Genomic DNA, 26,272 nt, shown 5'->3' with positions numbered 1-26,272 from the left:
AGAGTAATATTGGTAATGTGAGGTATTCAATTTTTTATTATGTTCATGATGATGATACACTTAAATTATATACATATTATTCATGTCAGGTATTCAATTTTTTATTATGTTCATGATGATGATACACTTAAATTATATACATATTATTCATGTCGGGTATTCAAATTTTTTATGTTGTACTAATTTCGTTTACTTTTTGTCATTGCAGGTGTTGACTGGATGGTGGGCAAGGGTCCAGAGCGCCCCGAGCCTCCTGCGAGCGCTACTGGGAGGGGTGGTTCCATTATTCCACCCCAGCCACTCCGGAGAGCACTGCTAGACAGTATGCAGACAGCAACGGCGGGCGCTTCTTCTTCGGCTGGGAGAGGTCGGGGGAGGACGAAGAAGGCTGCTAGAGGTGGACGTGGCAGCGGGAGAGGTAGGAAGGCTGCTACGCCTTCCTCGCCGCCACCCCCAGCTGATTCACCCGACCACAGGAGTGCTCCGTCTGACGTGGACCCGTCTCAGACTCTGGTGCATGAGCCTCAGGTCGCCGATCCTTCGCCCCACTAGACTCGGGTCGCCGATCCTTCGCCCCACCAGATTCGTGTCGCCGATCCTTCGCCCCACGTGAGTCCGGTCCCAGAGTCTTCGTCCCAGAAGACTCCGGTCCCGGAGTCTTCTTCCCACGAGACTCCGGTCCCGGAGTCTTCTTCCCACGAGACTCCGGGGGCTAGTGGCCCTACTGATGGTAGCGAGGACACCTTTTCTGATGATAGCTATAGCGACGATGAGCTGGTTGAGAAGGGCAAGAAAGTCTACAAGCGTGGTTGTACAAAGCTCCCGCCCGTGCCGACGACCCCCGACCAGAGGTGGTTGATTGCGCCTAATGGGTTGAAGTAAGTGCATTTACTCTTTTTTAACCTTTTGCCTTCACGTTTCTTCCAATTAATATCTAATGCGTTGGCCTTGTCATACTGCAGGGGCTGGGTACCCCCCCCCCCCCCGTGGTGTCCGCAGGCCCAACCAGGTCCTTGGTGTGCTTTGCTGGCAGCACTTCCCTGGGTGGGTCACATTGCCCGGTGAGGGTCAAGTTCCACAGCTAGCACTGAGCTGGGAGTTGTACTCGGTTGCCCCGGCCCAGCCGGAGGAGATGGTCGCCCGTGTCTTGTGCGAGACGGTGGCCGACATTGTGTTTCGTCGGTTTTGGGTAATTTCTCCTTTACAGAATTAAAAATCAACACTGCCTAGTGATTGTACTAATCATTGTTGTTTTGTTTGATTGCATACCTTCTACAGGGTTTCGGAGGGAGAGCAGGAGGCCGCGTCTATGGTTGTCGAAGCCAAGTGCAAGTGCCTACTTCAGAACTTATGGCACGAGGCTCGGGTGTAGGCCATTCGAGACTACTATGCCTCGAAGGGTATTAGGAGGGCCAAGTCGAAGTGTCGCGGCAAGTTTCTGAGTAAGGAGAAGTACATGAAGGTAATCACCTATTCTTAAGGCCTTGAACTTAGTTTTCTTGATTTGATTCGTAGGCGTAGCGCTGAAATTTCTGTTGACTAACTTAGGTGCCCCCGAGATGGTGTGCGGATAAGATGGACTGTTGGGAGGCGTTGGTGGATGTGTTGTGCTTTCCCCAATGGCTAGTCGAACACCATAGGGCCAAGGATAAGCGTGACCAAATGGAAGGTGTGCCACACCATCAAGGGAGCTCCAATCTGTTTGAGTACGGGGATCACTGGGTATGTGGTTTGCTACATGATTCATGCAATTTCATTCTTCATGCTAGCATTTTTCCCTTCCAAAATGACTTAATATGCTTAGTTAGTTAAAAATGGCATAACTACCTTGGATAGTTCATTTATGACATAATTAGCTGTAAAATGACATAATAACCTTAGATAGCTCTATAAAATAACTAAATATGCTCTAGTTAGTTAAAAATGGCATAACTACCTAGGATAGCTAAATAATGACCTGAACTAATCTTAGCTAGTTCATTTATGACATATTTAGCTCTAAAATGACATAATAACCTTAGATAGCTCTATAAAATGACTTAATATGCTTTAATTAGTTAAAAATGGCATAACTACCTTGGATAGCTCAATAACGAACTAAACTCATCTTAGCTACTTCATTCATGACATAATTAGCTCTAAAATGACATAATAACCTTAAATAGCTCTATAAAATGCCAAAATATGCTTTAGTTAGCTAAAAATGGCATAACTACCTAGGATAGCTCAATAATGACATAATTAGCATACTTTGGTCAAAAATGGCATAATAATCTTGGTTACCTCCGAAATGACCTAAACTTAGCTTCTTTTCCTCGAAAATGACATAATAACCTTACTTAGCTCCAAAATGACTTATTTTTACATAGCAATATCATTCTTCATGCTAGCTTGAGCCCTTAACTAATATTTTGTTCCTCTCTCTCAGGCGCGCCACAACAAGAAGCTTGTGCCAAATCTGTTCGACCTCTATGGCATGGCCCATACTGCCCCGTACAAGAAGGCCAAGCCATTCTCGGAGTCTGACCTAGATCATCCAGAGAGCTTCACCAACATCTCCTCCCACCACAAGCTCGTGAAGTACAGAGACGAGGGGAAGGCGAGGAAAGGGGAGGACTTTAACCCGAGCCAGGATCCTTTTGATACAGAGAGCTGGTGATGATATCTGGTGGCGGGAGGTCCCATTGCTCCATAGCCATTGGTGATGGACTGATACGTTGTCCTAGGACTCTCCCGCATATCAAGAAGCGCCAGAGTAGCTCTGATCCTGAGATAACGCCTCGTGCACGGCCCGCGGAGCTCGCCATGCCGGTTTGTCATATGGACTCTCTCACCTTTCCTCCATTACATTGTGTGTGCGTCCGTTGATGATTACAATGCTAACGAGGAGTGGTGTGTTGCAGGCATTGGTTGAGAAAGAGAGATTGAACACCCAGGCGCTTTTGGGGGAGGCAAAAAGGGAGGCGGCGGAGAGGGAGAGGGAGCTGGAGGAGAGGACGGCTAAGCTATTGGAGGAGGAGAGGAACCGGAACGAGGCGTCTCACCGGGCCCTATACGAGCTCCTCATGGTACGTTTCTCATGCATATTAGCCAAATCATGCACGTAATGTTCGCATTACTAACTAATATGACTGACTCGTGAGAACCAAATGCGCAGACCATGTGCGAGAAAAAACGGTCAGACCCCTCCGCCGATGCCCCAGATTGCTCCGGCAACCACGATGAGTTTGATTTGAATGGTCGTTAGTTACTAGTATTCACATTTCAGTTGCATCATGCTAACGAGACATTATTGGAAATGATCTTTGGTGCAACATGCCTCCCGACGAGTATCGACCAATCCTTCTGCATCTGCCAATGGCGGAACCCCGACCGGTCCTTCACCTCCGTCTGCCACTAGCGCAGCCCCGACCGTTCCTTCACCTCGAATAACGGTATTTTTCTTATTATTTATCCTTTTTAGTCCATTTAAGACATAATTTATCCTATTTAGTCCATAAATGACATAATAAGATGAAGAAAATCAAGGAAGAGGAAGAAAAGAAGGAATAGGAAGAAAAGAAGAAGTTCTTCTTCTTCTTTTCTTATTCTTATTCTTCTTCTTTTCTTATTCTTATTCTTCTTCTTTTCCTCCTCTTACTTGTTTTTATTCGTAAATGGCAATAACCTTACTAACCTCATAAATTTCACATACTTAGCTTGTTGTCCTCTAAAATGACACAATAAGCTTAGTTAGGTCAAAAATGGCATAATTAGCTAGGTTAGCTAAAAAATGACCAAGTTTACCTAGGTTAGCTCCAATATGATCCATTTAACCTACGTTAGCTCCAAAATGACCTATTTACCTAGCTTAGCTCTAAATTGACCTACACACTTAGCATTGTTACCTACCTTAGCCCAAAATTGGCATGTTTACCTACATTAGTTAGAAAATAAGAAGATAAAGAATAGGAGAGGAGAGAAAGAATGAGAAGATAAATTCTTCTTCTTCTTTTCCTCATCTTCCTTTTCTTCTAGCTAGTCTTCTTCTTCTTCTAACTTTCATCTTTCCCATTTTGCAGATTTGCTTTAGATGAGGAAGCTTGCATTGATGGAGTGTACTATTCTTCTGGTGCTTCCTTGTTGTTTATGAAAACTTGTTTGGATATGTATGTCTATATGGATATGTTGTTGGAAACTTGTTTCTGGATATGTATGTATATATGGATATGTCGGATAGGATGAACTTTGTTGAACTATGTTGTTGGATATGTTGGATTTGATGAAATATGTTGTTGGACATGCTGTTATATGTTGTTGGATATGTTTGATATGTATGTATGTATGTATATCTGTGTATGAAATCCTGTCAAATTAAATGGATTCAAATAAAAACAGGGATATATAGCCTCTTTGCCGTCTGCTAGCGGACGGCAAAGAGGCCACGTGGCAGCTACCTGTAGAAACTAGGAACACTGGCTGCCTATTTGGGCACTTTGCCATCTGCTAGCAGACGGCAAAGACCTTCGAATATTTGCCGTCCGCTGGCAGATGGCAAAGTGCCCAAATAGGCCTGGCAAACAGGGCGAGCTATGCCGTCAGCCAGCGGACGGCAAAGATTCAAAGCTCTTTGCTGTCCGCTAGCAAACAGCATAGCTGGCCACGTGGCAACTTCCCAGTGCTGGCCGAGCTGAGCTCTTTGCCGTCTGTCAGCAGACGGCAAAGAGCTTTGCCTCTTTGCTGTCCGCTGGCAGACGGCAAAGCATGCCATATATCTCTCTCATATCCCATGGGAGTGTTGACCATTCACTTCAAACATCCTCAAGAACACTTTTCACTCTCTCTCTCTCTCTCTCACTCTCGTACACCAAATCTTACATCCCTAAGGGATTTGAGAGCATTTGAGAGAAGTTGTCCACCCAAGTGATAGATCCACTCCTTCCCCTTCTTTGCACCAAAGGAATTCGTGATTTGAGAAAGTCTTGAGCTTTTCCCCATCATTCTTGTTACACTTGGAGGTTGGAGACTCCTAGGCGGTAGGAGTCTTTTGGAGAGGAATCAACCATTGTTATTACCCCCGGAAAGTTTGTGAGGGTTTGGAGACCACCCCAAGGTCTACCACTAGTGGTTGAGAAACGCCTTCGTGGTGTTGTCTCAAAGGGAGAATAGGGTGAGCCTTCGTGGCGTTGGTGTTCCTTCGTGGTAACATCCACCTCTCTAACGGTGACGTAGCTTCCCTCCAAGGAAGTGAACATCGGGATACATCCACATCTCGGAGTTGCGGTTATCCCTAACCCTAACTTCCTACTTGTGGTTACTTGTCTCTTAGGCCTTACTTATATCATATTGCTCTTGCTTACTCACATTTTTGTGTTACTCGTTTACCTTGCTTAGCACTTAGCATCATACTTGCAATTGTTAGGCTCAATTTCATATTCTGCATTATAGCCTAAAATTGATAAGTAATAATTAAAATTTGTAATTGTACCTATTCATCCCCCCTCTAGGTCCATCTCGATCCTTTCATACGCGCATGCTCCTAGGGGCTAGATTGGTAGGAAAAGACCATCGCTCATCCCCGACCGCCACTCATAAGGAAGACAATCAATAAATAAATCATGCTCCAACTTCATTACATAACGGTTCACCATACGTGCATGCTACGGTAATCACAAACCTCAAAACAAGTATTTCTACAATCCACAATTACTCACTAGCATGACACTAATATCACCATCCTCATATCTCAAAACAATCATAAGGAATCAAACTTCTCATAGTATTCGTTGCACTTTATATGAAAGTTTTATTATATCCCTCTTGGATGCCCATCATATTATGACTAAATTCATAACCGAAGCAAATTACCGCGCCGTTTAAGACTCTCAAGATAATATAAGTGAAGCACTAGTGTAGTGGACTTAACACGGTAGATGCCCTAGCAAAAGGACTTACGTGTGGAGCCATCGCAACTAGGTTAGCTTGAAGGGGTCAAACGGGACAAAGGACACAAAGTTTACCCAAGTTCGGCCCCTCTCAACAAGGTAAAAGCCTACTCCTGCTTTAGGTTGTATTGCTTGGGTTTCGATTACCAGGGAGCGAATACGCTGGACCTAGTTCTCGACTTGTTCTTTCTTTTTTGTTAACCCACCGCCGGATCACCCCTTTATATACACAGGTTGATGCCCGGCGGCTTACAGAGTCTCGGCCGGCTCATACGCAGCGTGTCACTACTAGAATCAGCTTCTTTGCCGTCTGCCATGGCGCACGGCAAAGGCCTACTTCACGTTCGGCTTTGGAGGTTGAGAGGGCGACACAATTTTGCTTCTTCGAGGACCAACTTACCAAGGAGAGTCCAAGAAATTGACATGCACCGGAGGTGGACTTCCTTCCCACTTTGTCTCCAGCCCAATCCGCATTCGTGTACCCAATGAGATCAAACTTTGCATCCTTGGGGTACCATAGACCCAAATTTGGGGTGTGAACAAGGTATCTAAGAATATGCTTAACTGCCTTATGATGACTTTCCCTAGGGGAAGCTTGAAATCTAGCACACATGCATACACTAAACATGATGTCTGGTCTAGATGCACAAAGATAAAGCAAAGAACCAATCATAGAGCGGTAACAAGATGGGTCGAAAGGGATACCCTTTGTATCTTCAATGAGTACAATTTTAGTTGGCATGGGTATCTTACATGGACTAGCATCAGACATGCCAAACTTCTCTAGAATATCCTGGAGGTATTTTGCTTGAGACAAGAAAATTCCTTCTTGAAATTGTTGAATTTGGAATTCGAGAAAGAACTTCAAGTCTGCATTGAGTGACATTTCAAAATTCTTGGTCATGGAGGCCGCAAACTTCTTGCACAAATGAATGTTAGGAGAACCAAATATGATGCCGTCTACATAGATTTGGCATAGGATCAAATCACCCTTGTCCCTCTTAGTAAAAAGAATCGGATCGATCAACCCTCTCACAAAACCATCATCGAGTAGAAACTTCTTAAGATGGTCATACCAAGCATGAGGTGCTTGTCTGAGGCCATACAAAGCCTTGTGAAGTTTATACACATAGTCTTTGTGATCGGGATCAACGAACCCAGGTGGTTGTGATACATATACTTCTTCTTGTAGAGGACCGTTAAGGAAAGCACTCTTCACATCCATTTGATGTAATGTAAAACCATTGAAAGCAGCATAGGCAAGTAAGATGCGAAAAGATTCAAGACAAGCAATGGGAGCAAAGGTCTCACCAAAGTCCAAACCTTCAACTTGTGAGTACCCTTGTTCCACTAACCATGCCTTATTGTGTATGATTACACCATTCTCATCTTGCTTGTTCTTGAAAATCCATTTTGTTCCAATGACATTGTGTTTCGTAGATGGTCTCTTGACTAGTGACCACACTTGGCTGCGCTCAAAACTGTTCAACTCTTCTTGCATAGAAACGAGCCAATCATTGTCCATCAATGCATCTTGTACCTTGAGTGGCTCCACACTAGAAACAAACCAGAAGTCAGCACAAAAGTTTGTCAATTGTTTACGAGTGACTCTACCTTCCGATATGACAGTAAGAATTTTATCAACATCAACACGACCGGCCACTCGGGGCATGATGGAGGTTAGGGTTTCGCGAGGTTCAACTTCATGTCCATCATCCACATCCTCAACATATGGACCATTAATGTGTGGTGGAAGATCTTCTTCTTCATATTGCATTTGTTGAGGTTCGTCATGAGTGATTGTACTTTCTTGTTCTTGCTCTTGGTGATGATCTTGTTCTTGAAAATGATCATTATGAGGGACTTGATCATCTTCTTGTACTTGAACTATGGGCATCGGTTGAGCAATAGGAGCTGGTGGTGGTATTGGTGTTGAAGTGGTTTGATGATGTGTGAAACTTACATCTTCTTCTTCATCATCATGAGGTTCTTGATCCATGGGAAGGAGAGCACCAACACCCATGGTCAAAATATCTTGAGACGAATCTTCTTCACCTACATCACTTAGATCAACTTGCTCCCCATGGGTGCCATTAAATTCATCAAACACCAAGTCACAAGTTTCTACAACGCATCCATTGGATTTGTTGTAGACTCTATAGGTGTGAGAGTTTGATCCATAGCCAACAAATATGCCCTCGATTGTTTTGGATTGAAATTTTCCAAATCGTTCTCTTTTGTTGAGGATGAAACATTTGCACCCAAATACACGAAAGTACTTGACATTTGGCTTGTTCCCTGTTAGGGGCTCATATGGAGTCTCTTCCAATATTGTGCGGAGGAAGAGCCGGTTTGATGCATGGCATGCGGTGTTGACAGCCTTGGCCCAAAAACTATGTGGCGACTTGTATTCATCCAACATGGACCTTGCCATCTCCACAAGTGTACGGTTCTTCCTTTTGGCAACACCATTTTTTTGAGTCATGTATGGTGCGGAATATTGATGCTCAATCCCTTCATCACTAAGAAATCCTTCCAAGGTGTAGTTCTTGAACTCGGAGCCATTATCACTTCTTATTGCCAATATTTCTTTGTCAAAATTGCGTTGTTCTTGCTTGGAAAAATCAATGAAGGTGATCTTCGTCTTGTTCTTGGACTTCAGGAAAAACACCCATGTATATCTTGAGTAATCATCAAGAATGACAAGTCCATACTTTTTCCCACCAAGACTATCCCATGAAGGAGGCCCAAAAAGATCCACATGAAGGAGCTCCAAAGGCCTTGAAGTGGACACGATATTCTTGGGTGGGTGCTTTGATTGATGTTGCTTCCCGGCTATGCATGCACTACACACACGATCTTTCTCAAAAGAGACATTGGTTAGTCCAAGGATGTGATTACCCTTTAATATATCTTGAAGATTTCTCATGCTGACATGCGCTAGCCGGCGATGCCATAGCCACCCCTTGTCGGCCTTGGCCATTAGACAAGTTGCATGGAATGTGCTCTCTTTCGAGAAATCAACCGTGTAAAGGTTGCCATCCAACTATCCAACAAAGGCCACTTCGAGAGTATCTCTCTTAAAGACTTTCACATCCATTAGTCCAAAGAGTGTATCATAAGCAACAGAAGCCAATTGGCGAACGGAAAGCAAATGGTATTTAAGGGATTGGACAAGCATGACATTTGCAAGAGACATGTCATTTGTGATAGCCACCTTGCCCAACCCGAGTACCTGTCCTTTTGATCCTCCACCAAACATAATGCTCATAAATGTTTGAATAGCTTCCATGAAATCGTAGAGCAATTTGCTATCTCCAGTCATATTATTGGTACATCTACTATCGATCACCCATTTTACTCCACCAGAGAAAGCAACCTACACACAATTATGACTTGGTTAGAGGTACCCATTTTGCAATGGTACCTCTCCAGTTAGTCACAAGGGTCTTAGGGACTCAAATAGCATAAAATCGGAATGCATTTCGAGGACCAACAAATTTTGCATAAACTTCTCCATCCTTAGTTTTACGAAGTACATAGGATGGAGGCATGAACTCTTTTGGCTTGTTGAGAGTGGTCATGCCCCTTGTGGCCTTCCCACTCACAACCTTACCTTTCTCCTTGTGCCCCTCTCGTACAAATGTTTCTTTCAAAGGAGTGGTGCACTTTTGAGACGACGTCTTCTTCTTGCTTGTGCTTGGGTCAAAACCGAGCCCCTCTTTGGCAAACACCTCATTGTGTTGGCTCAATACCTCATTAAGGTTCTTTTGTCCTTGAGCACATGTCATGAGTCCTTTCTCGAGTTGAGCCTTGAGAAAGCGATTCTCCTCAAGAATAGATGCTAGGTCACCACTAGAGTTAGTACAAGCATCAACATTGATAATAGGAGAAGAGTAAGCCTTGGCTAGAGTTTCAAGATAAGTAAGCTTGAGCGTCTCAAAACTCTTTGTAAGGAGAGTGAGCTCTTCTTCCTTTGTCTTGAGGGACACAGATAGAAGCTCACAATCCTTAAAGAGGGAAGCATGAGACTTCACAAGCTTACTTTTATCATTCATCAACTGGTCGCAAGAGTCCTTAGCCTTTTTCAAGGAGGCAAGTTCTTTAGCATGAACATCAATGTTTGCACCAATTTTCAAGCATAGTTCATCATTTCGTGCTTCCTCATATTGGACTTTCCACTCAAGGATTTCATATTTTTTTTCTTTTCCTCGATGACGAGGGTTTCGAGTTCCTTAATGGTGATAGTGTGCTTACTCACCATCTCCATAAGCATACAAAACGTAGTGAGGTTCTTTCCTTTGAGGGAGCACATGAACTTATTTAGTTTAGCAAGCATAGGATCATCTATATCATCATCATCATAATTATCCTCCGCATCAAGATACTCATCACAAGGAGTAGAAGGAGTGAAAAGTGGAGGGTTTGATCGTGGGGTTACCTTGACCTTGTCAGGAGAGTTTTGTGTTGGAAATATGCCCTAGAGGCAATAATAAATTGGTTATTATCATATTTCCTTGTTCATGATAATCGTTTATTATCCATGCTAGAATTGTATTGATCGGACACTCAGATACATGTGTGGATACAAAGACAACAATGTTTCCCTAGTAAGCCTCTACCGGACTAGCTCGTTGATAAAAGATGGCTATGGTTTCCTAGCCATGGACATGACTTGACATTTGATAATAGGATCACATCATTAGGAGAATGATGCGATGGACAAGACCCAAACTATAAACGTAGCATATGATCGTATCAAGTTTATTGCTATCGTTTTCTGCATGTCAAGTATATATGTTCCTATGACCATGAGATCATGCAACTCACTGACACCGGAGGAATACCTTGTGTGTACCAAACGTCGCAACGTAACTGGGTGACTATAAAGGTGCTCTACAGGTATCTCCGAGGGTGCCTGTTGAGTTGGCATGGATCAAGACCGGGATTTGTCACTCCGTATGATGGAGAGGTATCTCTGGGCCCTCTCGGTAATACAACATTACAAGAAGCTTGCAAGCAATGTGACTAATGAGTTAGCCACGAGATCTTGTATTACGGAATGAGTAAAGAGACTTGCCGGTAACAAAATTGAACTAGGTATGGAGATATCGACGATCGAATCTTGGGCAAGTAACATACTGATAGACAAAGGGAACTGCATACGGGATTAGTTGAATCTTTGGCATCGAGGTTCGACTGATAAGATCTTCGTAGAATATGTAGGAACCATTATGGGCATCCAGGTCCCGCTATTAGTTATTGACCGTAGAGGTGTCTTGGTCATGTCTGTATAGTTCTTGAACCCGCACGGTCTACACACTTAACGTTTGGTGACGATATAAGTATTTGAGTCATTATGGTGGTTACCGAAGGTTGTTCAGAGTCCCGGATGAGATCCCCACTACTGCAGGATGCTGCTAACGCGACACTACGATCAGAGACCCTTTGACGAAACTGTGTGCGATGCATTAATCACAAACGGGGATGTAAAAAAACATCCAAAAAGGTGCAAAACGTTTGCGATGAATGATACATCAAACACGGTTCAGATTTTAGTTGCGTGTGCAATCCAGGGCACACGGTTGACCCGTTCGAAATTTTTGCGATGAGGCAGGCAGATCAATGTGTGTGTGATATACGACATACAGTTTGCTCCAATGAACTATTTGCTATTAGGGAGTGCAACAGAAACGGTTAGCCAGATTAAGGTGTGTGTGATATAGGGCATACGGTTCACTCGGACGAACTTTTTCGATTAGCGAACACAACAGAAACGGTCCAACTTAACAAGATGTATGTGATACGTGGCAAACAACCGACTCAACGGCGAGCAACCACGTGGTCAACCTTCTGCCATCAATAAATTTTGACCTTGTTTCTCGTCACATTGCAGATTACAACGCAATAAGTAATTGCAAATCTGTTCAGACCTATCAAACTAATATGTGTTGACACTTAGCACCGGGCTATAAAAACTACCCACTTGAAAATTACTTCACAGTTCCTCTCCTCATCACCCACAAAACTGGTCTTTCATGTCAAGTCATTCCGCCATGACCGGTAGGAGGAGTTTAGGGTGGACATATAACCAGGCAGCAAAGACCAAGGCCGCGGAAGCACTAGAGAGGTCCCGCCGTGAAGCCGCAGCCGCAGCAGAGATGTCCCGGCGCGCTGTGGAGCCCTCGAACGAGCTCTCACGGGCACGTGAGGGCTCTCACAAGCACATTTGCAGCGTCGGCCATCGCGACGAGCCGGCGTTCCTGAAGTCCTTCGCCGACGACAATGACATTCTCGCTGGCGTCACTAGTAGCAGGAGCTGGTCGGCAGCTTGATGAAGCTGCTCAAGATCAGCGATGCCTCGGTTGACAAGGCGACCGGCCTCATTGAGCAACTCATGGGTGACAATGCAAAGCTCCTCAAGGCGCTCGCCGAGAAGGAGGAGGAGGCCACCGGCTGGAAGATGCTGCATGAGCAGAGCAGTGCCTCGGGGATGACGCTGACAACGGTGGTCGAGGAACTGATGGGTGACTTGAGGAAGCTCCAGATCGAGCGCGAGCAGGAGGTGGAGGAATCTGTGGCTGCTTTCAAGCAAAGTCGTGAGGAATTGAAGAAGGAGCTGGAGGATGTCGTTGCCCGGCAATCCATCGACGAGTAGAGACAGTAGCGACCCAGATCGTTGTCTGCAATTTCCTTCTTCTCTTGCCCCCATGTCTTCCGGGCTTCGCTACATGTGGCATTTTAAATTATCTGGAATATGTAAGAATATTATTATCTGCGCCATTGTAAATTTGTCGTCGTATTATCCGTTGCCATTTTATTTGTGGTCGTATTATCCGTTGCCCTATGTGGCAATTTAAATTAGGGCGGAATACGAGTTGAAAACACGAACAAAGCAAATGCTGCCATGGGATCACAAGCAAACACCCTCCGTCCAGGTGCTTTAATTAACCCATTAATGGAGAAGTTGTGAGCGAGGCGGGCGGCGGCTGGTGCATGAGGTCAAAGAGCTCGCTTCTCGGTGAGCATGGGCGGCCTTGCTGCTCACACGTGTCCCGTCGAGCCTGCGAGGTGGACAGGATGCACGCGTCCCATCGAGCCTGCGCGGCGGACTGCTTGCACGCGTCCCGTCGAGCCTGCACAGCGGACTTCTCGTGCTCGTCCCGTCTAATCAAACAGCTGCACGCACGCCACCGAGTATGGTTAAATTTCGACACGGTTAATATAATACAACCATTTGCGATATTAACGTGTCAGCTTTTTGTTTCAAAAAGGACTTCACTGGCTACTAATGTGTGCGCCTCTTCTCAAACAGGACAATTTTTTTACCATGGCATATATGTGCCATGTCATGAAGCCATGCCAAGTTTCATGTTTTTTGGGTGAGTTTTTGATTTACTAGGATTTAAAAACTGAGATTCTCAATGTTTTAGGACGACGACAAGTTTGTAATTCATTCCCATTCCTTAAATGAGATCTAAACATGGACCCAATGACACATGTACGATTTCCCACCCATTTTGCTTCACTGGAGCATGTGCTTGTAGTTCAAATATGAATTATGGACTACATTAAATGCGTAGAAAACTTAGTAATTAGTAATACTAGTAAGGTACACGTGCATTGCACGCATGAGATTTGGTAACCAAATTATGAATAAATACCACACTATAGCATGTAAGCTTTGAGTCATATATGCATGATGTAGATGTTCGTTTAATTCTTATAGTTCATCTCATCCCAAATCAATTAGTTTTATTAAAAAATCTATTTTAAGATTCATGGAATTGTGCATTGCAAAGCATAAAGTAAAAACAAAAAGTGACAATTCATTTAGAAAAAAAAGTTTGGGCAATTAAGATATGGAAGATTCTAGAACAAAGGAGAAGTGCTTGTGTTTTCAGGTTTGTGCATTATGCTTAAGTTCAACCATGGAGTCTTCTAGATTGTACATGTGGCAGAATCTGGTGGAATGTAGATGATATCCAACGGCCAATAGTGCTTGGATTTGCCATCTTTGTAACATCGGATTGGCTTCATCCAATGACCAACTTTGAAAGTTATTCGCACACTATATAGGGGTATAGATATATACAATGGCCAAACGAACCCTAAACAGTTTCAAATTTCAACCCGACACTCCTGTTATTCTATGTTGCCTGTAGAAAACAAAGTTCAAGGCGAGAAGAGGCAACGATTATTGTTTTGCCCACAAGAGGGGCATGTTTCCCTGCCGGAACCACGAGGGTTGCGACAGGCTTCGGTTTGTAAGAGGCTTGTAATATAGCTTCGCCCAAATTGGACAATTATATGTACCATGTAGTGACACCATGCCAAGTTTCATGATTTCCTGGTGAGTTTTGGATTTACAGAGATTTAAAAACCAAGATTCGCAATGTTTGTGGCCGAGCCAGGACGGCGAGACGGTTGAATTCATTCCCATTCGTTCCATGGGACCTAAACATGCACCCCAAGGAAACATATACGTTTTTTCTAGCCATTTTGGTGCACTTGAGCATGTATTTGTAGCTCGGATTTGAGTTATGGACATTAAATTCCTAGAAAGCTAATTAATGAATAAAAAAGGTCAAACAAACCCTGAATAATTTCAAAGTTCAGCGTGAATCTCCCGTTCTTCCGTGTCGCGTGTAGAAGAAAATACGAGGCTAGAAGAGGGAGCGATTATGGTTTGGCCCACAAGGGGGCACGTTTCCCTATCGAAACCACGAGGGTTCTTGCGACAGGCTCCGGTTTGTATGAGGTTTGTAATAAATCTTGGCCCAAATTGGCAATGTTTTTACCACGACATATATGTGCCATGACGTGACACCATGCCACCTTTGATGACTTTCTGGTGAGTTTTGGATTTATGGGGACTTAAAAACCGAGATTCGAAATGTTTGAGGACGAGCCAGGACACCGGTACGGTTGTAATTTGTTCCCATTCCTGGCATGGGACCTAAACATGCACCCAAGGACACATATTTAATTTTTTCTAGCCATTTTGGTGAACTGGAGCATGTATTTGTAGTTCAGATTTGAATTATGGACATTAAATGCCTAGGAAACTCAATTAGTGTATAAAAAGGCCAAACGAACCCTTAATAAGTTTAAGTTTCAGCACGGATATCATGTCGTTCCATGTTGCCCGTGGAAGAAAATACAAGGGGAAAAGAGGCAGTGATTACGTTTCGCCCGCAAGGGGAAGACGTTTCCCTATCGGAACTATGAGGCTTCTTTGAGAGAAGCTCCGGGTTGTAAGAGGTTTGTAATAAAGCTTGGCCCAAATTGGAAAATGTTTTTACCACGACATATATGTGCCATGACGTGACACCATCCCACCTTTGATGACTTTCTGGTGAGTTTAGGATTTACGGGGATTTAAAAACCGAGATTCCAAATGTTTGAGGACGAGCCACGACATGGGTACGGTTGTAATTCGTTCCCATTCCTGGCATGGGACCTAAACATGCACCCAAGGAGACATGTATAAATTTTCTAGCCATTTTGGTGAACTGGAGCATGTATTTGAAGTTCAGATTTGAATTATGGACATTAAATGCCTAGGAAACTCAATTAGTGTGTAAAAATGCCAAACGAACCCTGAATAAGTTTAAATTTCAGCACGGATATCATGTCGTTCCATGTTGCCCATAGAACAAAATACAAGGCAAAAAGAGGCAGTGATTACGTTTCGCCCAAAAGGGGGACACGTTTCCCTATCGGAACCACGAGGCTTCTTTGAGAGAAGCTCCGGTTTGTAAGAGGCTTGTAATAAAATGATACGTCCATTTTGCATCATGCTTTTATATCGATATTTATTGCATTATGGGCTGTCATTACATGTTATGTCACAATACTTATGCCTATTCTCTCTTATTTTACAAGGTTTACATGAAGAGGGAGAATGCCCCAGCTGGAATTCTAGGCTGGAAAAGGAGCAAATATTAGAGACCTATTCTGCACAACTCCAAAAGTCCTGAAACTTCACGGAAGTCATTTTTGGAATTTATAAAAAATACTGAGCAAAGAAAATACCAGAGGGGGCCCACACCCTGGCCACGAGGGTGGGGGCGCGCTCCCCTGCCTCGTGGGCCCCCTGGCAGGCCTCCGGTGCCTATCTTCTGCTATATGAAGTCTTTCGTCCGAGCAAAAATCATAAGCAAGCTCTCGGGAAGAAACTCCGCCGCCACGAGGCGGAACCTTGGCGGAACCAATCTAGGGCTCCGGCAGAGTTGTTCTGCCGTGGAAACTTCCCTCCGGGAGGGGGAAATCATCGCCATCGTCATCACCAACGATCCTCTCATCGGGAGGGGGTCAATCTCCATCAACATTTCACCAGCACCATCTCCTCTCAAACCCTAGTTTATCTCTTGTATCCAATCTTTGTCCCAAAGCCTCAGATTGGTACCTGTGGGTTGCTAGTAGTGTTGATTACTCCTTGTAGTTGATGCTAGTTGGTTTATTTGGTGGAAGATCATATGTTCAGATCCATTATGCATATTAATACCCCTCTGATTATGAACATGAATATGCTTTGTGAGTAGTTACGTTTGTTCCTGAGGACATGGGAGAAGTCTTGCTATTAGTAGTCATGTGAATTTGGTATTCGTTCGATATTTTGATGAGATGTATGTTGTCTCTCCTCTAGTGGTGTTATGTGAACGTCGACTACATGAAATTTCACCATTATTTGGGCCTAGAGGAAGGCATTGGGAAGTAATAAGTAGATGATGGGTTGCTAGAGTAACAGAAGCTTAAACCCTAGTTTATGCGTTGCTTCGTAAGGGGCTGATTTGGATCCATATGTTTCATGCTATGGTTAGGTTTACCTTAATACTTCTTTTGTAGTTGCGGATGCTTGCAATAGGAGTTAATCATAAGTGGCATGCTTGTCCAAGTAAGGACAGCACCCAAGCACCGGTCCACCCACATATCAAATTATCAAAGTACCGAACACGAATCATATGAACGTGATGAAAACTAGCTTGACGATAATTCCCATGTGTCCTCGGGAGCGTTTTCCTTCATATAAGAAATTGTCCAGGCTTGTCCTTTGCTACAAAAAGGATTGGGCCATCTTGCTGCACTTTATTTACACTTGTTACTTGTTACCCGTTACAAATTACCTTATCACAAAACTATCTGTTACCGATAATTTCAGTGCTTGCAGAGAATACCTTACTGAAAACCGCTTGTCATTTCCTTCTGCTCCTCGTTGGGTTCGACACTCTTACTTATCGAAAGGACTACGATAGATCCCCTATACTTGTGGGTCATCAAGACTCTTTTCTGGCGCCGTTGCCGGGGAGTGAAGCGCCTTTGGTAGGTGGAATCTGGTAAGGAAAAATTTATACAGTGTGCTGAAATTTGCTGTCATTTGTTACTATGGAAAGTAATCCTTTGAGGGGCTTGTTCAGGGTATCTTCACCCCGACCAGTAGAGAAAATAGTTGCTCCTCAACCTACTGAACCTATTGAAAATGTCTACTTTGAAATTCCTTCGGGTATGATAGAGAAACTGCTAGCTAATCCTTTTACAGGAGATGGAACATTGCATCCCGATTTGCACCTAATCTATGTGGATGAAGTTTGTGGGTTATTTAAGCTTGCAGGTATGCCCGATGATGTTATCAAGAAGAAGGCCTTGCCTTTATCTTTGAAGAGAGATGTATTGACATGGTATAGGCTATGTGATGATATGGGATCATGGGACTACAAACGGTTGAAATTGGAATTTCATCAAAAGTTTTATCCTATGCATCTTGCTCATCGTGATCGTAATTATATATATAATTTCTGGCCTCGCGAAGGAGAAAGCATCACTCAAGCTTGGGGGGCCTTAAGTCAATGTTATATTCATGCCCCAATCATGAGCTCTCAAGAGAAATGATTATTCAAAATTTTTATGCTTGACTTTCTCGTAATAATCAATCCATGCTCGATACTTCTTGTGCTGGCTCTTTTATGATGAAGACTATTGAATTCAAATGGGATTTATTGGAAAGAATTGAAGGCAACTCTGAAGATGGGACCTCGACGAAGGTAAGGAGTCAGGTATAACACCTAAGTTTGATTGTGTTAAATCTTTTATGGATACCGATGTTTTCCGTGAATTTAGCACTAAATATGGACTTGACTCTGAGATAGTAGCTTCTTTTCGTGAATCCTTTGCTACTCATGTTGATCTCCCTAAGGAGAAGTGGTTTAAATATAATCCTCCCGTTGAAGTAAAATTAGTTGCACCTATTAAAGTTGAAGAAAAGACTATCACTTATGATGATCCTATTGTTCCTACTGCTTATGTTGAGAAACCACCTTTCCCTGATAGAATAAAGGATCATGCTAAAGCTTCAACTATTGTCAACAAAAGTAATATTAGGACACATAAACCCCCTGAGCAAATTAAAGTTGAACCTAATATTGCTATGGTTAAAGATCTCTTGGCTGATAATATCGATGGGCATGTTATTTACTTCTGTGATGAGACTGCTAGAATTGCTAAACCTGGTGCTAAAGATAAACATAGACCTGTGGTAGGCATGCCTGTTATTTCTGTTAAAATAGGAGATCATTGTTATCATGGCTTGTGTGATATGGGTGCTAGTGCAAGTGCAATACCTCATTCCTTATACAAAGAAATTATGCATGATATTGCACCTGTTGAGATAGAAGAAATTGATGTTACCATTAAGCTTGCCAATAGAGATACGATTTCATCGATTGGGATTGTTAGAGATGTTGAAGTCTTGTGTGGGAAAGTTAAATATCCTGCTGATTTTCTTGTTCTTGGTTCCCCACAAGATAGCTTTTGTCCCATTATATTTGGTAGACCCTTCTTGAATACTGTCAATGCAAGGATAGACTGCGAAAAGGATGTTGTTACTATTGGTTTGGATGATATGTCTCATGAGTTTAATTTTTCTAAATTTCGTAGACAACCCCGTGATGAGGAATTGCCTAGTAAAGATGAAATAATTGGTCTTGCTTCTATTGATGTGCCTCCTAATGATCCTTTAGAACAATATTTGCTGGACCATGAAAATGATATGTTTATAAATGAAAGAAGGGAAATAGATGAAGTATTCTTTAAACAGGGACCTATTCTGAAACACAACTTGCCTGTTGAAATCCTAGGGGATCCTCCTCCACCCAAGGGTGATCCCGTGTTTGAGCTTAAACCATTGCCTGATACTCTTAAATATGCTTATCTTGATGAAAAGAAGATATATCCTATTATTATTAGTGCTAACCTTTCAAAGCATGAAGAAGAGAAATTATTGAAAACTCTGAAGAAGCACCGTGCCGCTATTGGATATACTCTTGATGATCTTAAGGGCATTAGTCCCACCCTATGTCAACACAAAATAAATTTGGAGAAAGAAGCCAAACCAGTTATTGATCACCAACGACGGCTGAATCCTAAGATGAAACAAGTGGTAAGAAAGGAAATATTAAAGCTCCTTGAGGCAGGTATAATTTATCCCGTTGCTGATAGTCAGTGGGTAAGTCCTGTCCGTTGTGTCCCTAAGAAGGGAGGCATTACTGTCGTTCCTAATGATAAAGATGAATTGATTCCGCAAAGAGTTATTATAGGTTATAGGATGGTAATTCATTTCCATAAATTAAATAAAGCTACTAAAAAGGATCATTACCCCTTTCCATTCATTGATCAAATGCTAGAAAGATTATCCAAACATACACATTTTTGCTTTCTAGATGGTTACTCTGGTTTCTCTCAAATACTTGTGTCAGCTGAGGATCAAGCAAAGACCACTTTTACTTGCCCTTTCGGTACTTTTGATTATAGACGTATGCCTTTTGGTTTATGTAATGCACCTGCTACCTTTCAAAGATGCATGATAGCTATATTCTCTGATTTTTGTGAAAAGATTTGTGAGGTTTTCATGGACGATTTCTCCGTTTATGGATCCTCTTTCGATGATTGCTTGAGCAACCTTGATCGATTTTGCATATATGTGAAGAAACTAATCTTGTATTGAAGAGAAATGCCACTTTATGGTTAATGAAGGCATTGTCTTGGGGCATAAAATTTCTGAAAGAGGCATTGAAGTTGATAAAGCTAAAGTTGATGCTATTGAAAAGATGCCATGTTCCAAGGACATCAAAGGTATAAGAAGTTTTCTGGGTCATGCTGGTTTTTATAGGAAGTTCATTAAGGACTTCTCAAAAATTTCTCGGCCTCTGACTAATCTATTACAAAAAGATATACCTTTTGTCTTTGATGATGATTGTGTAGAAGCATTTGAAATACTTAAGAAAGCGTTGATTTCTGCACCTATTGTTCAGCCACCTGATTGGAATTTACCCTTTGAAATTATGTGTGATGCTAGTGATTATGCTGTAGGTGTTGTTCTAGGGCAAAGAGTTGATAAGAAATTAAATGTTACTCAATATGCTAGTAAAACTCTAGACAATGCCCAGAGAAATTATGCTACTGCTGAAAAAGAATTCTTAGCAGTTGTTTTTGCTTGTGACAAGTTCAGACCTTATATTGTTGATTCTAAAGTAACTATTCACACTGATCATGCTGCTATTAAATACCTTATGGAAAAGAAAGATGCTAAGCCAGACTTATTAGAGGGGTTCTCTTGCTGCAAGAATTTGATTTGCATATTATTGATAGAAAGGGAGCTGAGAACCCCGTTGTAGACAACTTGTCTAGGTTAGAGAATGTTCTTGATGACCCACTACCTATTGATGATAGCTTTCCTGATGAACAATTAGTTGTCATAAATGCTTCTCGTACTGCTCCATGCTATGCTGATTATGCTAATTACATTGTTGCTAAATTTATACCACCTAGTTTCACATACCAGCAAAAGAAAAAGTTTTTCTATGATTTAAGACATTACTTATGGGATGACCCACACCTTTATAAAGGAGTAGATGGTGTTATTAGACATTGTATACCTGAGCATGAACAGGAACAGATCCTACGCAAGTGTCACTCCGAAGCTTATGGAGGACACCACGCTAGAGATAGAACTGCGCATAAGGTATTGCAATCCGGTTTTTATTGGCCTACTCTCTTCAAGGATGCCCGTAAGTTTGTCTTATCTTGTGATGAATGTCAAAGAATTGGTAATATTAGTAGACGTCAGGAAATGCCTATGAATTATTCACTTGTTATTGAACCATTTGATGTTTGGGGCTTTGATTACATGGGACCTTTTCCTTCCTCTAATGGGTATACACATATTTTAGTTGCTGTTTATTACATTACTAAGTGGGTAGAAGCTATTCCAACTAGTAGTGCTGATCATAACACCTCTATTAAGATGCTTAAAGAAATTATTTTTCCGAGGTTTGGAGTCCCTAGATATTTAATGACTGATGGTGGTTCACATTTTATTCATGGTGCTTTTCGTAAAATGCTTGCCAAGTATGATGTTAATCATAAAATTGCATCCCCTTATCACCCACAGTCTAGTGGTCAAGTGGAATTGAGTAATAGAGAGCTCAAATTAATTTTGCAAAAGACTGTTAATAGATCTAGAAAGAATTGGTCCAAGAAACTTGATGATGCATTATGGGCCTATAGAACTGCATATAAGAACCCTATGGGTATGTCTCCGTATAAAATGGTTTATGGGAAAGCATGTCACTTACCTCTCGAACTAGAACATAAGGCATATTGGGCCATTAAAGAGCTCAATTATGATTTCAAGCTTGCCGGTGAGAAGAGGTTATTCGACATTAGCTCACTTGATGAATGGAGAACCCAAGCCTATGAGAATGCCAAATTGTTCAAAGAAAAATTTAAAAGATGGCATGACAAAAGTATACAAAAGCATGAGTTTAATGTAGGTGATTATGTGTTGCTATACAACTCTCGTTTAAGATTTTTTGCAGGAAACCTTCTCTCTAAATGGGAAGGCCCTTACGTTATCGAGGAGGTCTATCATTCCGGTGCTATAAAAATCAACAACTTCGAAGACACAAACCCAAAGGTGGTGAACGGTCAAAGAATCAAACATTATATCTCAGGTAATCCCATAAATGTTGAAACCAATATTATTGAAACCGTAACCCCGGAGGAATACATAAGAGAAACTTTCCAGAACGTTTCAGACTCCGAAAAGGAATAGGTATGTGGTACGATAAGTAAACCGACTCCAAAACAGTTCTAATGGCAATTTTTCTCCGTTTTGGAATATCTAAGAAAATAGAAAAATAAGAAGCAGTCCGGGAAGGACACGAGGGTGGGAGGCGCGCCCTACCCCCTTGGCGCGCCCCCTGCCTCGTGGGCACCTCGTGCGCTTTCCGGACTCCGTTTTCTTGCACGATACTTCTTTTGTTCGGTAAAAATTCATTATATAATCTCCCAAAGGTTTTGACCACCGTGCCATGCAAATATCCTCTGTTTTCGTTTCGAGCTGTTTTCTGTCAGAGTCGTGAAGGCCAGGCATCATGTCGTCCCCCTCCTCCAACAATCAGGGCAATGATGCTTGGCTAGTGAAGATAGAGCTGAAGAGAGAAGAACCCGGGGATATCAACAAGAATGATGGGATCAAGAAGGCCGTGGAGGATCAAGCCCCGGTAGCAGAAGAAGTTATCCTTCAACTTGATCACAATCTTCTTACCCCAACTGAGATCGAAGCCTTCAAGATGATTGAGTTAGCTCGTATACAAAACAAGTATCTCACACGTGAAAATATTTTGTTGAAGGAGCATATCATCGCACTCAAGGGCATTATCCGCAAATTGGAGGATCTCCTACGCTCGATGTGCGACTATCCATCATCACCACCATCTTCTTCACCAGCAAAAGAGATATAATCACATGGGTATGGGCACTCCCCTTGGCAACTGCCAAGCTTGGGGGAGGTGCCCCGGTATCGTATCACCATCACACTCCTATCTTTACCGTTTTTCTTAGTTCGATCCTTTTGGTAATATCTTGATCTAGTAGAATAAAGTTTTAGTATGATTTAGTTTTGGGTTTTGCCTTATGATCCCTCTATGTAATCGAGTCCGTGAGCTATATATAATAAAGATTAGTGTTGAGTCAAGGGCTTGATTATCTTGCTATGATCTTAAGTGAATAAAAGAAAAAGAAAGAATAAAAAGAAACAAAGAGGTCATATTGATCTTATGGAGAGTAATGACTTCACATATAAAGAGTATGATGATTAGAAGTTGTTGAGAGTTGACAAGCATAGTTTTGGTCATCGTTGCAATTAATAGGAAGTAATAAAGAAAGAGGGGTTTTCACATATAAATATACTATCTTGGACATCTTTTATGATTGTGAGCACTCATTAAAATATGACATGCTAAAGAGTTGATGTTGGACATGGAAGACAACGTAATGGGTTATGTTTTCTTACATCCAAAATAAAGTATATTGTCATGGATCATCCAACATGTTGAGCTTGCCTTGCTCCCTCATGCTAGCCAAATTCTTTGCACCAAGTAGAGATACTACTTGTGCTTCCAAATACCCTTAAACCCAGTTTTGCCATGAGAGTCCACCATATCTACCTATGGATTGAGTAAGATCCTTCAAGTAAGTTGTCATCGATGCAAGCAATAAAGATTGCTCTCTAAATATGTATGATTTGTTAGTGTGGAGTAAATAAGCTTTATACGATCTTGTGATGTGGAAGAAATAAAAGCGACGGACTGCATAATAAAGGTCCATATCACAAGTGGCAATATAAAGTGACGTTCTTTTGCATTAAGATTTTGTGCATCCAACCATGAAAGGGTATGACGACCTCTGCTTCCCTCTGCGAAGGGCCTATCTTTTACTTTTATCTCTTAACCTTATGCAAGAGTCATGGTGATCTTCACCTTTCCTTTTTACATTTTATCCTTTGGCAAGCACATTGTGTTGGAAAGATCCTTATATATATATATATATATATATATATATATATATATATATATATATATATATATATATATCCAATTGGATGTAAGTTAACATGAATCATTATTGTTGACATTACCCTTGAGGTAAAAGGTTGGGAGGCAACACTATAAGCCCCTATCTTTCTCTGTGTCCGATTAAAACTCTATACCCATAAGTATTGTGTGAGTGTTAGCAATTATGAAAGACTAAATGATAGTTGAGTATGTGGACTTGCTGAAAAGCTCTTATATTGACTCTTTCCGATGTTATGATAAATTGCAATTGCTTCAATGACTGAGATTATAGTTTGTTAGTTCACAATGAAGTTTCTGATTCATACTTTGCATTTTTAATAAATTATTACTTGAGCATAAGAAATCATATGACAATATCCATAAATGTTGTTGTTATAAGAATGATCATGATGCCCTCATGTCCCTATTTTATTTTATCGACACCTCTATCTCTAAACATGTGGACATATTTATCGTTATAGGCTTCCACTTGAGGGCAAGCGAGGTCTAAGCTTGGGGGAGTTGATACGTCCATTTTGCATCATGCTTTTATATCGATATTTATTGCATTATGGGCTGTTATTACACGTTATGTCACAATACTTATGCCTATTCTCTCTTATTTTACAAGGTTTACATGAAGAGGGAGAATGCCGGCAGCTGGAATTCTGGGCTGGAAAAGGAGCAAATATTAGAGACTATTCTACACAACTCCAAAAGTCCTAAAACTTCACGGAAGTCATTTTTGGAATTTATAAAAAATACTGAGCGAAGAAAATGCCAGAGGGGGCCCACACCCTGGCCACGAGGGTGGGGGCATGCCCTACCCCCTGGGCGCGCCCCCCTGCCTCGTGGGCCCCCTGGCAGGTCTTCGGTGCCTATCTTCTGCTATATGAAGTGTTTCGTCCGAGAAAAAATCATAAGCAAGCTCTCGGGAAGAAACTCCGCCGCCACGATTTATGTTTTATGGGTTATTTTTTCCTCTAAATATTAAAGAATGATTGACTTGACCTGTCATGGCGATTACATAAACCTTTTTCAGGTTGCATGCAGGGTATAGGGGGCATGGTGTTCATCTCGAGCATGTATCCCTTGTGCGGCTTATAGACGTGGCACATATCTGTGCGCCCCCCGAGGTATATATACTATCCTTTACCGACAATTAGGGGGGCCCACACAATCTATCCCTTTTACCCAACAACGAGAAGGGTTGGACCATGATGGTTTCCTATTGATACTAGTAAGGTACATGTGCATTGCACGCATGAGATTTGGTAACCAAATTATGAATAAATACCACACTATAGCATGTAAGCTTTGAGTCATATATGCATGATGTTGATGTTCGTTTAATTATTATAGTGCATGTCATCCAAAATCAATTAGTTTTATAAAAAAATCTATTTTAAGATTCGTGGAATTGTGCATTGTAAGCATAAAGTAAAAAACAAAAAGTGACAATTCATTTAGAAAAAGAAGTTTGGGCAACTAAGATATGGAAGATTCTAGAGAACAAAGGAGAAGTGCTTGTGTTTTGAGGTTTGTGCATTATGCTTAAGTTCAACCATGGAGTCTTCTAGATTGTACATGTGGCAGAATCTGGTGGAATGTAGATGATATCCAACGGCTAGTAGTGCCCGGATTTGCCATCTCTGTACCGTCGGATTGGCTTCATCCAACGACCAACTTTCAAAGTTATTCGCACACTATATAGGGGTATAGATATAGATGTGTCCCATGCTAGACCAAATAAAGTTTGAGCGCATGCGTGGGATGACCCCCCCCCCCCCCCCGTCGCTGTCGCCTCGAAGTTGGGAAACTGACAACGTACATATTGAACCAGGCGGGCCCGCACGGTCAAAGTTGTGCATTGGAATTTTGAACATCACAGACCACCCTTTTCACTCATATATATTTGGGCCACATGCTGGTATGGCTGTCTTCTGACCCTCTCTAACGTTATTTTTTGCTGCAAAGACTCTGATGACGCTCAACGGACACGGGTATAATATCTTAACCATGTGCGATACAACTACGCCGTGAATCACCACGCCTGCGCTAGCGCGAGCAAAGGTGGAGGTACTGGCTCAACCTTGTGCGATGCAAGTGCGTTGTAAAATCACCACGACCGCACAAGCGCGAGCAAAGGGTGGAGGTACTGGCTTAACCATGTGCGATGCAAGTGCGCTGTAAAACCACCACCTGTGCAAGCTAAAGGCGGGTAAGTTTATTTGGAAATTAGGACGAACCGTGTGCGATAGACCAGCTAGCTAGAAATATAAAAACAAACTACCCGCCTTGAGTGTTGAAAAAATCGGCGGTTCCGCGCCACTTTTCCTTATTATCATACACGCATATTGTTATTGGACCGTGCGCGATCTTGGGCACTCCCGCCCCGCATCAATTCCTTTACCCAAATTTTAGTAGCCGCCGTACTTCAACCTTCGCCCACAC

Source organism: Aegilops tauschii, chromosome 5 (assembly GCF_002575655.3).
Source record: "Aegilops tauschii subsp. strangulata cultivar AL8/78 chromosome 5, Aet v6.0, whole genome shotgun sequence".
NCBI lineage: Eukaryota > Viridiplantae > Streptophyta > Magnoliopsida > Poales > Poaceae > Aegilops > Aegilops tauschii.
This window is presented reverse-complemented; position numbering follows the sequence as displayed.